The sequence below is a fragment of the Rutidosis leptorrhynchoides genome, chromosome 2 (genome assembly GCF_046630445.1).
Source record: "Rutidosis leptorrhynchoides isolate AG116_Rl617_1_P2 chromosome 2, CSIRO_AGI_Rlap_v1, whole genome shotgun sequence".
Taxonomy (NCBI): domain Eukaryota; kingdom Viridiplantae; phylum Streptophyta; class Magnoliopsida; order Asterales; family Asteraceae; genus Rutidosis; species Rutidosis leptorrhynchoides.
The window spans coordinates 627,988,820-628,006,373 of record NC_092334.1 but is presented as its reverse complement, the minus strand read 5'-3'; the positions used below and the strand labels follow the sequence as shown (position 1 = coordinate 628,006,373).

The following is a 17,554-nucleotide window of genomic DNA, read 5'->3' as shown; positions in this document are numbered from 1 at the left end:
CTATAGCATATACTTTAAACAATATAATATGCTACAATCCACACACAACCATGGTTAATCAATCGAACGAGGGAACGGTATTTAAAGGACCGTCGGAGTTCATAACAACCATTAGTGCACTTAACACCTTGTACACTAACCCTACGGGTGGCATCTTAACACCTCGATACTTCACCCCACGGGTGGTGCCTTAACACTTCGACACTTCACCCCGAGTGGTGTCTTAGCACATCGACACTTCACTCATTACAACTCCCGAAGTGGCATCTTAACACATCGATGCTTCACTCCCGAGTGGTGTCTTAACACATCGGCACTTCACTCATCATGTGAGAAGCGGTGTCTTAACACCTCGACACTTCACAACTCATACTACACAAATAAATAAATCATATATGCACGCATATAATTATTCCACTCACCTTAACACTTCGGTGATGATTTAATGCTTTCGTATGCTTCGAGCAAAGTACCTAATACACAAGTACACATTCAATACACAACTAGTGGAATTAACCACACTACTCACTCTTGAGAATTTAATGACCCAATTTGCATTAAATGGCTCAACTACACCAAAACCGCCCATAAATGGCCAAGACTCAACTTTAATCACTGAAGCTAGTGAATTAAAGTCTATTAACTTCAACTAACACAAACTTGGGGTATTTCATACCCATTTCATCCAATTAGGTCAACTAGTACTCATTTGACCCATTTTAAATACTTAGACTCACAATCGAGTCAAACTTACCCGTTAACACTTCTTTCATCGATTTAAGAGTGCATTAATGACCAACAACACCATTTAACACTTACAACCTCAAATCATAGGACCAAACCTTAGGTTATGGCCATTAGGATTTTCTTTCATCAACATAACCCAAATTCACCCATATTACCCCCAAATTGGTCTTACAAGTTCCAAATGAGCCAAACCCTAGCATAAACTAATTAAAACTTAAAACATGGAGTTAGGACTTACCAACACTATCCTCTTGTAGCTAAGAACAAGGAGAACAACTTTAACTCTTGCTCCGAAGATCAACTCTCAACTCTCTACTCACAAATCTCACTTGAATTCAAATGAGTTTTTATGTTTGAGAGTAAAATGGAGAAAGTAAATGGAAAATAAATGAGGAAAAAGGATAAGTGGTGGAGATTTAATGCTCCAATCAGATCTATGCATGAAAAGATGAATTTGCCCTTGAACCACTTATTTTAAAACAAAAATCCAAAACCAGTTCGCCCAGTGGGTCGCGACTCGGCCCCAATTGTCGCGGCGTGGCAATTAACGTATTTTACGAGCTTTCTTAAATCATTCCTGACTCAGATTCTAGTTATTGGTCGTAGCGCGGCCTTCTTCTCCGCGGCGCGACATGTAGAGGAAAACTCGACCCTTCTTATCATGCCTCCTGACTCTGGTTTGAGTTCAATGTCGCGGCGCGACAAAGGCTTCCGCGGCGCGGCAATTGCCTTCAACTGAGCCATTCGACAACTTACACAACTTAATGATTTATTCAACTTGTACACATTGTCCATGCTTCCTATGCACGTCTAAGCTTCATCTTTTAGTCTCACAAGACTTAACATCAACAAAGACTCATGCATATACCTATACATGCATATATTCTAAACACATATATATATACATACATATTCGTATATATATATTTACACAATAACTAACACTTAGGTCTTTTAATCATATAAATGCACAAGTTATAAGCGTACTAATAATTAAGTTTGTGCCTTTAAATATGTACGGGAAAAACGGGATGTTACAAATACTGCTTCAATTATTCGTTTATCACCTTTACCATCTATTATATCTACTGCTATCAATAAATTTAAAACAGAAAGAATTATAAAAATCTCGTAACATTCTGTTCTTCATACAAATTATTTAAAACTCGATTTGGTATCAAATTTCAGAATCTATAAATGGGTTTGTGCTAGAAATCTTCCACTTAATCTATCTGTAAGTTCTCAAACATCAATTTTTTATATTTATTTCGAATTTTGCAGTCAAACATTAAATGCAAAAAGTCAAAAAAATTGATTATCGAGAAATTCATAGTTGTTTTAATGATTCTGATTAAATTAATGTTACCTAAAGTTTCTATGAAGGATTTAAAATACAAATCATGTTATAAGCTTAATCTAAAACGATCTAAAATATGAAACTTGATTTAGACTTCATAAGCGTTCTTGACAGAGATGTACGATACTTTGAATTTGAATGAAAGTTTAAAATGTATAAATGCAATGTTATTAGGAATCAAGTATATAAACTATCTGCAAAATATGAAACTCCAATTTTATCTATCAACTTTTAATTGTCGAGTCAAAGTTATTTTTTTCAAAAAGTCAACCTTGTGTTCATCATAAAATTCGAGATTTATACAATGTTTTGGATCTAATTGAGGATACAGAAAGCTTATAGAAGTGATTTAGAATCTTTCTCATGAAGAAACTATAAGCTAAAACATTTGATATTTTTAATTTGATATATGTGTTCTTCGTGTCCAAAATAAATCTGTTACAGCTATTTTTCTTTAATTTTTTTTGTCTGTTTTAATTAAACTAGGTCAATTGGTAGTAGTTTGCTGGCTGTTAATAAATTCTAAAAATAGTTTACAAGTTGTTAAGTGAAAGGAATTGACCTCTGGTCGATTAACAGATTTGAGAAGTAGAAGATGAAAGGGATAGAAAAACAAAAATCATGTTAATTAAATATGGAACTGGGATTAATCAGGAAAAAGGGAAACGGAGGAGTGGCTGAGTGATGTTTGTGTAATCGAGAGGTTGCGGGTTCGAGTCCAGTACGGAGCATTTTTTTTCTTAGAAAGCTTCTAAGATAGTTATTATCATTTTATTTTTATTATTATTATTATTATTATTATTATTATTATTATTATTATTATTATTATTATTATTATTATTATTATTATTATTATTATTATTATTATTATTATTATCATTGTTATTATAAATTATTATTGTTAGTGTTATTATTATTATTAGTATTATTATTATTATTATTATTATTAGAATTATTAAGTATTATAGATAATATTATTATTAAGATCAACATTATGATAATTATCAATAATGTTATTATTAGTAATACAACTATTATTATTATTACTATTAAAATTAATATCATTAGTATTAAAATGATCGATAAAAGTATTGTTATTATTATTACTAACATTAGTATTAGAATTAGCATTATTATTTTCATTAATATCAGTATTAATATCATTGTTATAATTATTAAGATTATTATGATTATTATTAACATAAGTATCACTGATAACAATATCATAATTATTATTAATATTATCATTATTAATAAAAGTTATTATTATTATCACTAGTAAAACATTAACATCAAAAACTACCTTTTTAAGCAGATAAATATTTTGTACATAAAATATACTTATTACATATACTATGATTATATTAAAATTTCACATAACTATATATATATATATATATATATATATATATATATATATATATATATATATATATATATATATATATATAACTGATGTGTGCAGCGGTGTATACAAAATAGTTATATTTTTGCTACGAAATACTATTAAATACGATACAATTTTACACAAGTTATTTTTTTATTTATAGAGTGGATATACCTAAACCTTGCTACAACACTATAGGCAGTGTACCTAATCGTACAGTAGTGTAGTTTTTAGTAAGTCCGGTTCGTTCCACAGGGAGACGGCTTATTCCGTACACTATATTTTTAAACAATTATATTTGTATATATATATATATATATATATATATATATATATATATATATATATATATATATATATATATATATATATATTAGTAATATAGTAGTATTATTATTATTATAAAAGGGGGTTTTTACCGTTTAATGACCGGTTTGTCAATTTTAAATAAAGCGTAAAGATAAATGACGATAATATAAATGACAGAATTTAAATTGCGATAAAGTAAATTGCAGTAATTAAAATGAAAGTAAATAAAGGTACGATGAAATATGAAATAAAAGTATTATGCTTATTTAAACTTCCGTAATCATGATGTTTGACGTTTTAATTAATTGTTACCCGGGTTAATTGTCCTTTGTCCTGGTTTATTTGATACCTATCTGGTTTTTTTTCCATAATAGTCCATCGGTCATAATTATAAAATGCTCGTCAAATTAACCTTATTTCTGAAGTCAAATATTCCAACTAATTAGGAATTCGAACTGTAACAAGGTTTTAATACTTTGTTTAATGATTACACCAGGTTAACGACTGCGTGTAATCCAAGGTTTTATTACTTTGTTAACAATTACACCAATTATCCTTGTATGTAATCCACCCCTGTTTTAATGAGATATGAATATTAATTTACCCACTTGATCAGAATGAATAATCAATTACCCAACCCGAATAATTAATTAAATGATCGTAAAAGATGTCGTATAAACGTCACTAAATAGAACATACATAATCATTTTAATAATTATTAGATTAACTAATTTGAAGATAGGTTCGACAGATTCCAATGAGTTGTCATTCGATTAGACAATACCCCCTATCTATTAATAGTCAATAGTCCAATGTCCACAAGTGTCGGTCTTTTGTCCAAACCTTAATTATGATACAATATCTTATAACCCAATCTTAATTTGTAGTCTAACATCACGATTACTTTGGCTCAAATAAGCATAATAATAACTTAGTTACGAGACATTAATTTAAAAAGGAAGAACATAGCTTATAGTGGTGATTAATCGCGTAGCGTTGCACGGACAGAATTTTGACTTAAAACCCGTAAAACATTCTTAAAATTACCTTATTATTATTAACTTAAAATTAAACTTCAAATTATAAATATATATATATATATATATATATATATATATATATATATATATATATATATATATATATATATATATATATATATATATATATTTACGTTACATATGAAGGAAAAGAAAAAGGTGTGTTTTGAGCTCGAGCACCAGACTGCCTTTTATAGGAATGTGGTCAGAAAAAGTAGGCCATGCGATCGCAAGGGAATTAGGCCTCCTGGCCATGCGATCGCATGGAGCAAGGATCCAGCTCACAATCGTTTGTCTCCTAGTTTGTCGACGGTTTATTATATAATATAATATATATATAATTTTAACAATTATTTATATATTATATTATATTTATGTGCAAAGTTGACTTGTAATTTTAGCTCCGTTGCGTCGCGCATTGATAGTTGTTTCATGTCCCGGTTCTGAATTTTCGAACGTCCTTGCGTACAATTTAATATCTTATATTTTGCGTTTTGCGGCTCGCACTCTTGTAATTTTGAGACGTTTCTCATCAATAAATTGAACCACTTGAATTGTACTTTGTACTTTTTAGCTTTTTGGTCATTTGCGTCTTCAAATCGTCATTTTCTTCTTTTGTCTTCGCACTTATTTATTTAAACGAATATTACATAAAAATAGAACAATTACAACTAAAAGCTTTACATATTGGAAGGATATTGTGCCTAAATATATGTTCATTTGGTGCACTATCAAATATCCCCACACTTGAGCGTTGCTTGTCCTCAAGCAATACAAAACTTGAAATTAAATCACACATCACTCGAATCACCTTTTTTATTCTCACACTTTATATATTAGTGATTTTGATACGGCGGTATAAACAATGATAGTAACGACGTGGTTTACAGTCCCACGTGACTATAAAAATTTAGATCCTTTAAGGAAATTGGATCTTTATGAAAACATTTGATTTTTTTTTTTAAATTTCTAGCTAGATTTTACCCTAGACAAGTTTTCCGAAGTATCCCTTCACCGGTGTTTGCAAAATGTTTTTGTGGGTTTTGTGGGTTTCAAATTTGAAAATTTTAGCTCAAAACTTATGGTTTTGTGTCACCCACTTGCTAACCTTGTATTAGGAAAGCAACACGTCCAGTATACTTGCTCCGTATATTACCATTCGGTAAACTACCGTCCGGTTGTAAAGGAAAGCGTTGAACAAGCAACTGTTAAAGCAATGTCCAGTGACATGCTTTTAATTATGGTCAAAAACGTGTCGGATGCAATTACTATTCTTTGTAGGAGCAATAGTAAAGATCACCCTTTAGTTTTTCGGTCTGGCACAAGGTCCTGTCTTCGACCATGCTATGCAACCACCGTTCTTACGGTTGACACCCGATTTGGTTCAGGTGACCTAATGAATTCCAGGTGAATTCTCAGGATTTTACGTTCAATGGTAATGAATGCATCGAAAATAGGTTTTCAGAAAACAAATCGGTTTTAATTTTGATCAAAATATTTTCTCGTTTAAGCTCGAGTTTAGATATCATTGAATTCCATGAGTTTGTAATATCAGGCTTAAAAGCTGATTTTTAATCTTTTAAGGAGATTATCCTTTCTGGGGGTCTGATTCATTAGTCTTATCAAGCTAATTTGCACGGCGCCCTCCCCATTTTACGAGACAGATCCTCTCATAGTTAGGATAAGTCTGACCACTTGGTGACCCAGTTTGATGCTGAGGTCCGTGGATTTCCAGCTGATTTTCGAGAAAACTTTTCAACATTTTTCGTAGACTCTACAACTGGTCTGGACGACAACTTCCTGACCTAAATCAAGAAGCGCGTGTCTTTTTTGGAAGACTTTACTTCTTTTTAATGATGGAATTGATTCATCGTGTAGATCCATCTTTCTTTCAAATATAATATAGTAAATTGGGTAAAACTGATTAAAATCGTCCAAAACAAAAGTACATGTAATAATCTTGTACAAACATATGTGATATGTGTTTTAAATAACTTGGTAAATTCTTCCCACACTTAGCTTTTATTTATTTTTTTTCTTTGCCTTTGTATTCTCCTCTATTCTATTTTAAATGAATTCTAACGTTTTGGGTTGTTTCTCCATTTATGTTCTCTCCGAGGCAACAATAATTTCGGTAATAAAACCTAGTTTTATCGTTCATAAATATGTATAAACATGATTTTGAATTCATTTTATTGAACAATTTTTAAATTTTCTCAAAATTTGGCAATTAAACTAAGTGTAAACCCGAGAGAATTTATAACCCTTCCCCACACTTGAGATCATGCAATGACCTCATTTGCATGAAATCGGACTATAATTATAAATTCATGAGGGTGATTAGTGTAGAAAAGTGATTAAAAATATCGAGTTTGCAAACATATTATTTTATATCACATTTGATATTTTGTGTCTTGTCGTCAAAATTAGTAGCTTTTGCTGAACTTTAATGTCAGTCTTTGAAAGTGCGCTGTTTTACCCTGTTTTATTCATAAGATAAACTACAAACATACATAATATTTTTATTATATATTTTTTTATAAAACCTTTATTTATTAAAACAATTTAAATGAATAATTTTTTAAAATTTTGTTTCCTTTTACTTTAGGTAGTTTCGGTATGTTTACCTAGTCCGTCCCTCGACAAAATTTAAAATTTGTCGTTTTTAAAGCGATTGTTTTAAAAGCAAAGATTTTTGGGTTTTTTAATTTTTTTGATATACTTTAGATCAATAAAATTAAAAATAATAATAACAAAATTTTTGCCCCGCCCTCGGGTAAAGCAATTTCGATTCTATGATCTAGTCTTAAACTTACGATAAATTTTAGAAATTATTTTTTTTTTAAACTTAATGAAATAAAGTAAATTTTTTTGTTTTTAAATTCACACAAAACTTAAATTTAAAAATGCAAATAAATTTCATATAAAACCTATAAAATAAAAAATTTAGAATGGGGGGAGAAAACTAGTTCTTTAGTGTCTGCTAGTGGAAAAGACCAATCGGATTCCATTCTCGGAACTACACGAGAACAGAACAACTAACCATAGACAGCATTATTTCTTAGAACATTTGAATCTCCCCACACTTAGGTAGCTGTGGTGTCGAATTTGTGATTAACTTCATTGTCAATTTCTCTTGGACCATAATCAACTTGCATATCTGTGACTTTTGCTTTAAGCCATTGGTCGAATTCCTGTGTAATATCCACAAATTCAACTAGTTTCGCCTTTTCTTTAGGCGATAGATTGGATACTAACCGGTTACATAACTTAAAGTTCCCCTTGGTTCTAGCATCACGAATTCGTTTGATAAGTTTCTTCATTGAACTATTAATAACGAGGTCATTTAATTTCGTATCAACAACGGGGTTCTTTGTTATCAGGTTATCATTAGGTATTACTTCATTTTCCCCACACTTAGGCGTTTTATTATCGTTAAGCACTACCGTTGGAGTTGGTAAAACAACATGGTTCTTACCAATCATTTTTGTTGGTTCAACGATTTTGGTTGGTGGAGATTTAGACTTCCGACTCACAAAGGTGATTGATTTTTCATCATCACTAAGTGTCATTCTACCCTCTCTTACATCAAATAACGCCCTGGTGGATGCTAAGAATGGCCGACCTAAAATTAGAGGAATGTTTGAGTCCTCTTCTATGTTAATGACAATAAATTCGACTAGAAAGGTTAAATTACCCACTTGAACGGGTAGGTTGTCTGCAATTCCAACTGGGTGCCTAATGGTTTGATCAAAGAGTCGGACACTCATCTCTGTTGGACTTAACTCACCTACTCCTAATCTCTTATATAATGAAAGGGGCATAACACTCACACTCGCACCTAAATCTGCTAGTGCATCATACATGACACAATCACTAAGTAGACAAAGAACAATAAATTCACCCGGATCACCCAACCTGGGTGGAGGTTTTGGTGAAACTGTCTTCACCGGTTTACTTTTACGGTTTTTGTTTCTTGTACCTTTTTATTCTTCTTCTTCTTCTTCTTTCCAGAGGTATTACAAACTTTATTACCTATTACTTGCTCATACTCAACTCCTTTTCTTGGAAACGGGATGGGTGGTTTGTATGGTGCCACCACTGGCTTTACATACTCGGGTGGTGGTGGTGGTGTTGTAACTTCTTCTTTGTTACTCACATCTAAAACCTTCCCATCTTCTAGTGTTAGTTTTTCAGAATTCGTTGAAACCATATTAACGTTCTCATTCCAAGGATTTACTTCAGTATTACTCGGTAGCTTTCCTTGTTCCCTCTCACTCATCATGCTAGCAAGAGTACCTACGTGTTTTTCTAGATTCAGAATGGAAGCTTGTTGAGTTCTTAATGATTGATCAAACCTCTCATTTGTTTGGGTTTGAGATGTAATAAATTGTGTTTGAGATTCCATTAGCTTTGCCATCATTTCTTCCAAATTTGACTTTTTCTCTTCGGGTTGTTGTGGTGGTTTATACAAGTTAGGTTTTTGTTGATTGAAAGTGTTGTTTTGAGTTGGTTGGTTATTCAGACCATGTTGGTTATACGAGTTATTGTTAGGTCCATTTGGATTGTAAAGAATGTTTTGGTTTCGATTGAAGTTTGGTCTTGGCGGTTGATAATTATTTTGATAATTATTTCCCTGCCTTTGGTTCATGTAGGAAACATTCTCACGTTGTTCCATCGTTTGTTCAACATTACAATCGTTCATTAAGTGTGGTCCACTGCATTGCTCACAACTGATTCGTATTACGTAAATATCTTTAGTCATCTTTTCCATTCGTCTCTCAAAAGCATCTATTTTTGCGGAAACGGAATCAAAGTCATGGCTAGAATCGGCTCTAGTCACTTTAGATGAACGAAAGATATCTTTTTCTTGGTGCCACTCATGAGAGTGGGAGGCTGTATTATCAATTATCTTGTGAGCTTCAGTTGCCGTTTTCTTCATAATTGAACCACCAGCTGCTATATCGATGTCTTTTCTTGTAGTGATGTCACATCCTTGGTAGAATATTTGTACTATTTGATAAGTGTCTAAACCATGTTGAGGACATCCTCTCAACAACTTTCCAAATCTTGTCCATGCCTCATATAATGTTTCATTTGACTTTTGCGTGAACGTAACAATTTCTCCTTGAAGTCTCACGGCCTTAGATGCCGGAAAGAATTGTTTAAGAAATTTTTCAACTAAAACATCCCATGTATCAATCGCCCCTTCAGGTAACGATTCTAACCAATCTTTGGCTTCTCCCTTTAAAGTTCAGGGAAATAACATGAGATAGATCTGTTCATCCTCCACTTCTCGGATTTTAAATAGAGTACAAATCCTATTAAAGGTTCGAAGATGTTCGTTTGGATCTTCTTTTGGTGTACCACTATATTGGCATTGATTAGTTACCATGTGTAGGATTTGTCCTTTGATTTCATAATCTGGCGCACTAATGTCAGGCTTAATAATGGCGTGACCTTGGCCAGTGCGTGTGGCTCTCATTCGGTCTTCCATACTTAGAGGTTCCGTTACTTCCATAATTGAATTTGTTGAATACGAATCACTAGAGGATTCTGATTTAACGGTTTGTGGTTCAGGAGGAATGATTACTGGTTCAGGATCTTGGAATTGTCCTTGAATATCCTCCGGGTTTTCAATTTTGAAGTCGGGTTCAAAAAATGGATTATTGGGATTTTGAGTTGGAGTACTTGTTTGACTAGATGATAATTCTAAAGAAAAATCAACGGTGATAATATTGGCTAGATGTCTTGATCGAGTTACAGGTGGTGAACGTATGAAAGGTGGTGAACTTTTTGCTTGGTGCATTCACTGAATATCCTATTAGTTATAAAGATAAAAATTATTAAATATATCAAATTAATAGAGTTTCTAATTTTGCCCACGTTTCGAATAGCCAATAGATGCAGCAGGTAGCCAGGATCCTTTAAATCGGAAGCCCACAACTCGCCACTAACAAATCCAACTATTACTACGAACCAGAAAATTTTGGATGTCTATCAATTTAACCGCTTAAAATAATTTTTTGTTTTGAATTTTTAGAGAAGAAATAGAAAATTCTATGTCCTAAAAACTAGAGCGTCGAGAAATAAGAAAGAAAAAGAGCGCGTCGGAAAACGTCAAAAAATAAAAGGTCGAAAAATGAGCGTCGAAAAACAAACAGTCGAAAAATAAAAATAAGAAAATAAGCGTTGAAACTTAGTATTAAAAACTAAATATTAAAAGTTGCGTCTAAAGGTATTAAAGCTTAAAAGGAATTCTATATCCAAAAAGGCAATAACTTAAAAAGTACTAAAATCTTAAAACGGCGTCGCAAAATTCTAAAGCACCTAAATCTTAGTCTAAAGAAAAAACACTTAAGGGATTTTACGGCAAAGCCTAAAAATCTAGAAATAAAAATAACTACGGCAAAATACTAAGTTTAAAACTAAGTACGAACGATAAAAATACAAATATTACGAATAAACGATTAAAAAGATACAAAAAGTAAAAATAAAACTTAAGGTTATAAAAATACAATTTTTATAAAAATATTATTTTTATATTATTATTTTATAAAAGTATTAATCTATATAATTAATAATAATATTAAAACTTAAATACAAATAATATAAATTAAAACTAAAAACTAATTAAATTAAACCCTAATAATAATTATTATTATAAAATCTAACCCTAAAATCGTAATTAATGTTAGGGTTTCAGTTGTCAGGTACGCTCATGCGGTCGCATGAGATTAATGCACTTCAGCCATGCGATCGCATGGCTTAGAATTTTCGGATCTGATTGTTGGGCTGCTACAGTACCAGGCCCAATAGTCTTTTTATTGTTTTGAGCTTCGAATTAGATCCGGCCCAGTTACAGTTTTTTATAATAATCTGATTTTTATTTTTATAAAATAATAGATAGATAATTTGTATAAAATAAAAATATATTTTAAAAACTTAAAATAAAAATACTTTTTAATTTTATATATTTTAAACGAAATTTTAAAAATATTTATATTTTTATATATATTTTTTTCTTTTTATTATTTTTAACACTTATTATAAATACAAAAATATTTTTATGAAATAAGAAATAATATATTTTTACAAAAATATAGTTTTACTAAATATAGCGTAAAAATATAGCGTTTCGCCGAGTCCCCGGCAACGGCGCCAAAAATACTTGATGTGTGCAGCGGTGTATACAAAATAGTTATATTTTTGCTACGAAATACTATTAAATACGATATAATTTTACACAAGTTATTTATTTATTTATAGAGTGGATATACCTAAACCTTGCTACAACACTATAGGCAGTGTACCTAATCGTACAGTAGTGTAGTTTTTAGTAAGTCCGGTTCGTTCCACAGGGAGACGGCTTATTGCGTACACTATATTTTTAAACAATTATATTTGTATATATATATATATATATATATATATATATATATATATATATATATATATATATATATATATATATATATTAGTAATATAGTATTATTATTATTATTATTATTATAAAAGGGGGTTTTACCGTTTAATGACCGGTTTGTCGATTTTAAATAAAATGTAAAGATAAATGACGATAATATAAATGACAGAATTTAAATTGCGATAAAGTAAATTGCAGTAATTAAAATGACAGTAAATAAAGGTACGATGAAATATGAAATAAAAGTATTATGCTTATTTAAACTTCCGTAATCATGATGTTTGACGTTTTAATTAATTGTTACCCGGGTTAATTGTCCTTTGTCCTGGTTTATTTGATACCTATCTGGTTTTTTTCCCATAATAGTCCATCGGTCATAATTATAAAATGCTCGTCAAATTAACCTTATTTCCGAAGTCAAATATTCCAACTAATTAGGGATTCGAACTGTAACAAGGTTTTAATACTTTGTTTAATGATTACACCAGGTTATCGACTACGTATAATCCAAGGTTTTATTACTTTGTTAACAATTACACCAATTATCCTTGTATGTAATCCACCCCTGTTTTAATGAGATATGAAGAGATGGATCTACACGATGAATCAATTCCATCATTAAAAGGAAGTAAAGTCTTCCGAAAAAGAAACGCGCTTCTTGATTTAGGTCAGGAAGTTGTCGTCCAGACCAGCTGTAGGTTGACGAAAAATCTAGAAAAGTCATCTCTAAAATCAGTAGGAAATCCACGAACCTCAGCATAAAATAGGGTCGCCAAGTGGTCAGACTGATCCTAACCATGAGAGGATCTGTCTCGTAAAATGGAGGGGCACCGTGCAAATTAGCTTGATAAGACTAATAAATCAGATCCCTAGAAAGGATAATCTCCTTTAAAGATCAAAAATCAGCTTTTAAGACTAATATTACTCAATCTAGAGATTGACCTTAAAGATTGAGAATTACAAACTCATGGAATTCAATGATATCTAAACTCGAGCTTGAACGAGAAAATATTTTGATCAAATTATAAACCGATTTGTTTTCTGAAAACCCATTTTCAATGCGTTCATTACCATTGAACGTAAAATCCTAGGAATTCATCTGGAATTCATTAGGTCATCTGAACCAAATCGGGTGTCAACCATAAGAACGGTGGTTGCATAGCATGGTCAAAGACAGGACCTTGTGCCAGACCAAAAAAATTATAAGGGTGAGCTTTACTATTGCTCCTACAAAGGATATTAATTGCGTCCGACACGTTATATACCATAATTAAAAGCATGTCAGGGGACATTGCCTTAACAGTTGCTTGTTCAACGCTTTCCTTTACAACCGGACGGTAGTTTATCGAAAGGTAATATTCGGAGCAAGTATACTGGACGTGTTGCTTTCCTAATACAAGGTTAGCAAGTGGGTGACACAAAACCGCAAGTTTTGAGCTAAAATTTTCAAATCTGAAACCCACCAAACCCACAAAAACAATTTGCAAACACCGGTGAAGAGTTATTCTGGAAAACTTATCTAGGGTAAAAGCTAGATTAAAATTTTCAAAAGATCAAATGTTTTCATAAAAATCCAATTTCCTTAAAGGATCTAAATTTTTATAGTCATGTGGGACTGTAAACCATATCGTTACTACCATTGTTTATACCGCCGTAAAGAAATCACTGATGTACAAAGTGTGAAGAATAAAGAAGTGATTCTAGTATTTCAAGACTATATTGCTTGAGGACAAGCAACGCTCAAGTGTGGGAATATTTGATAATGCTAAAAACGAACATATATTTCATAGCATTATTCCTCAAGAAAGACAAGATTTTAGTTGCAATTGTCCTATTTACAAGTGATATTCGTTTAAATAATAAAAGGTGAAGACAAAAGGCAGATTCGATGAATTGAAGATGTAAACGACCAAAAAGCTCAAAAGTACAAAAGACAATCAAAGAGGTTCCAATTATTGCTAAGAAACTTCTCGAAATTACAAGAGTACAAGATTCAAAACGCAAAGTACAAGATATTAAATTGTACGCAAGGATGTTCGAAAATCCGGGACCGGGACCAGAGTCAACTCTCAACGCTCGACGCAAAGGACTAAAAATTACAAGTCAACTATGCACATGAATATAATATAATATATAATTAATTCTTAAAATTAATATATATATTATAATATATTTAAAAATCGTCGGCAAACAAAGAGCCAAAGCTGGGTGAGCTGTAAAAACCAACTCCGCGACTCGCGGAGTTTGAAGAAGGAAAGGGCCGCGAGTCGCGGAGATTCCCTGGACTCAAATCCCTATAAAACCCAACGAATTCTGATCATTTTTAATATCATAAATCAATCTCTCTCTATATATGTATACGTAATATTTATATTTATATTTTATATTTTAATTTTAATTTTAATTTTAAATCCTAATAATAAGGATATGTTAGCGAATGTTGTAAGGGTGTAAGTCGAAATTCTGTCCGTGTAACGCTACGCTATTTTTAATCATTGTAAGTTATGTTCAACATTTTTAATTTAATGTCTCGTAGCTAAGTTATTATTATGCTTATTTAAAAAAAAGTAATCATGATGTTGGGCTAATTACTAAAATTGGGTAATTGGGCTTTGTACCATAATTGGGGTTTGGACAAAAGAACGACACTTGTGGAAATTAGACTATGGGCTATTAATGGGCTTTATATTTGTTTAACTAAATGATAGTTTGTTAATTTTAATATAAAGATTTACAATTGGACGTCCCTATAAATAACCATATACACTCAATCGGACACGATGGGTGGGATATTTATATGTACGAATAATCGTTCATTTAACCGGACACGGGAATGGATTAATAGCCACTAGAATTATTAAAACAGGGGTGAAATTATGTACAAGGACACTTGGCATAATTGTTAACAAAGTATTAAAACCTTGGGTTACACGCAGTCGATAACCTGGTGTAATTATTAAACAAAGTATTAAAATCTTGTTGCAGTTTAAGTCCCCAATTAGTTGGAATATTTAACTTCGGGTATAAGGATAATTTGACGAGGACACTCGCACTTTATATTTATGACTGATGGACTGTTAGGAACAAAAACCAGACGGACATATTAAATAATCCAGGACAAAGAACAATTAACCCATGGGCATAAAACTAAAATCAACACGTCAAACATCATGATTACGGAAATTTAAATAAGCATAATTCTTTTATTTCATATTTAATTTCCTTTATTTTATATTTAATTGCACTTCTAATTATCGCACTTTTATTTATTGTTATTGTATTGCACTTTTAATTATCGTACTTTTTAATTATCGCAAGTTTATTTTATCGCACTTTTATTTATCACAATTTCATTATCGTTATTTACTTTACGCTTTAAATTAAGTCTTGTATTTATTTTTAATATTTTACATTTGGTTTTAACTGCGACTTAAGTTTTTAAAATTGACAAACCAGTCATTAAACGGTAAAAAAACCCCCCTTTATAATAATAATATTACTTATATATATATATATATATATATATATATATATATATATATATATATATATATATATATTTGTATTTTTATAAAATAAAACTAATATAGCGTTAAGCTTTGTTTAAAGATTTTTTTTCCCTGTGGAACGAACCGGACTTACTAAAAACTACACTACTGTACGATTAGGTACACTGCCTATAAGTGTTGTAGCAAGGTTTAAGTATATCCATTCTCTAAATAAATAAATATCTTGTGTAAAATTGTATCGTATTTAATAGTATTTCCCTGTAAAAATATAAGCTATTTTATATACACCTCGCATAACACCAAGTATTTTTGGCGCCGCTGCCGGGGAACCCAATTTCTTGCTTAAAAGCCGGAAGCGCAACGCTAAATAAAAAAAAATTTATTTTTAGTTTACTTTTATAAAAATACGTTTTTGTAAAAATACGTTTTAAATATTCGAAAACATAGAAAAGAAAACAAAAATTTTAATATTTTTAAGAGTTTGTTAAATAATTAAGTTTTATAAAGTTTCTTTATTTTTTTTTTAAAAAAATATAAGTTTTATTTAAATATTTTGTTTTTATTAAAACATAAAATCAAAAACCAAAAAAAATATATATATATATATATAAATCTATTTTTTAAGATTTTATAAAATTATAAAGTATTTCTATTTTTATTTTAGTTTTTTAATATAAGTTTTTATTATATAAATATTTTAATTAAAATAGAAAATATAAAACAGTAAAAAAAAAGTAAAACGTCGAATTTAATACTGCACCTGATCTGAATTTTCATTCACCGCGACTCGCGAAGATTTTTGCCAGGTGGAACCGCGACTTGCGGAGCCACTCTGACACCGACAGAAGCCCTAGTCAGCAATTAATTACGGGGTAATTATTATAATTATTATTATAAAACCCTAATTAGGTTTTAATTAATTATTTATTTTAGTTTTTATTATTATTTTGTTTAATTAGTTTAATTAAATTGTAAAATTAATAGTTTTAATAAATAAATAATATAAAAATAATATTTTTATAAAAATTGTACTTTTTATAACTTTTAGTATATTTTTATATTTTGTCTCTTTTTAATTGTTTTAGCGTAATATTTGTATTTTTCGCTCGTATTTAGTTTTAAACTTAGTTTTTGCCATAGTTATTTTTATTTATAGATTTTTAGGCCTTGCCGTAAAATCCCTTAAGTGCTTTTTCTTTAGACTAAGATTTAGGTGCTTTAGAATTTTGTGACGCCTTTTTAAGTTTTAGTTTCTTTTTAAGTTATTGCCATTTGGGATATAGTTTTACTTGTAAGCTTTAATAGCTTTAGACGTAATTTTTAGTTTTTAGTTTTTAGTTCCTTTTTAAGTTTCAACGCGCTACTTTCTTATTTTTATTTTTCGACGCCTTTTACCTATGTATCAATTATCACTCCAATTAGTAATCTCAATTTGCAATTTTAATTTTAAGTTAGTGATAGTAATAAGGTTGGGTTAGTCGAGTGTTTTTAAGTTCTATAAGTCACTCTTTTTCTTTCTTATTTTTCGACGCCTTTTATTTTTCAACCGTTTTCTTTTTCGACCTTTTACGACGCGCTCTTTTTCTTTCTTATTTCTCGCTATTCTAGTTTTTAGGACTTATAATTTTCTCTACTTCTTATCTAAATTTCTTAAAATTACGAAAATTTATTTTAAGTGGTTAAATTGATAGACATCAAAATTTTCTGGTTCGTAGTAATAGTTGGATTTGTACGTGGACCGGGTTATTGGAGCCAAACAGTCCTCAAACATATCGAGAC

General features: G+C 30.6%; 1 non-coding gene across 1 annotated transcript; it reads left to right on the top strand.

Moving 5' to 3' along the window:
* The first annotated feature begins 9,870 nt into the window (after positions 1 to 9,870).
* On the top strand, positions 9,871 to 9,977 carry LOC139894804 (small nucleolar RNA R71). The gene has a single exon (XR_011775286.1). It is a non-coding gene; the product is annotated as a small nucleolar RNA R71 (small nucleolar RNA).
* The last annotated feature ends 7,577 nt before the right edge of the window (positions 9,978 to 17,554 follow it).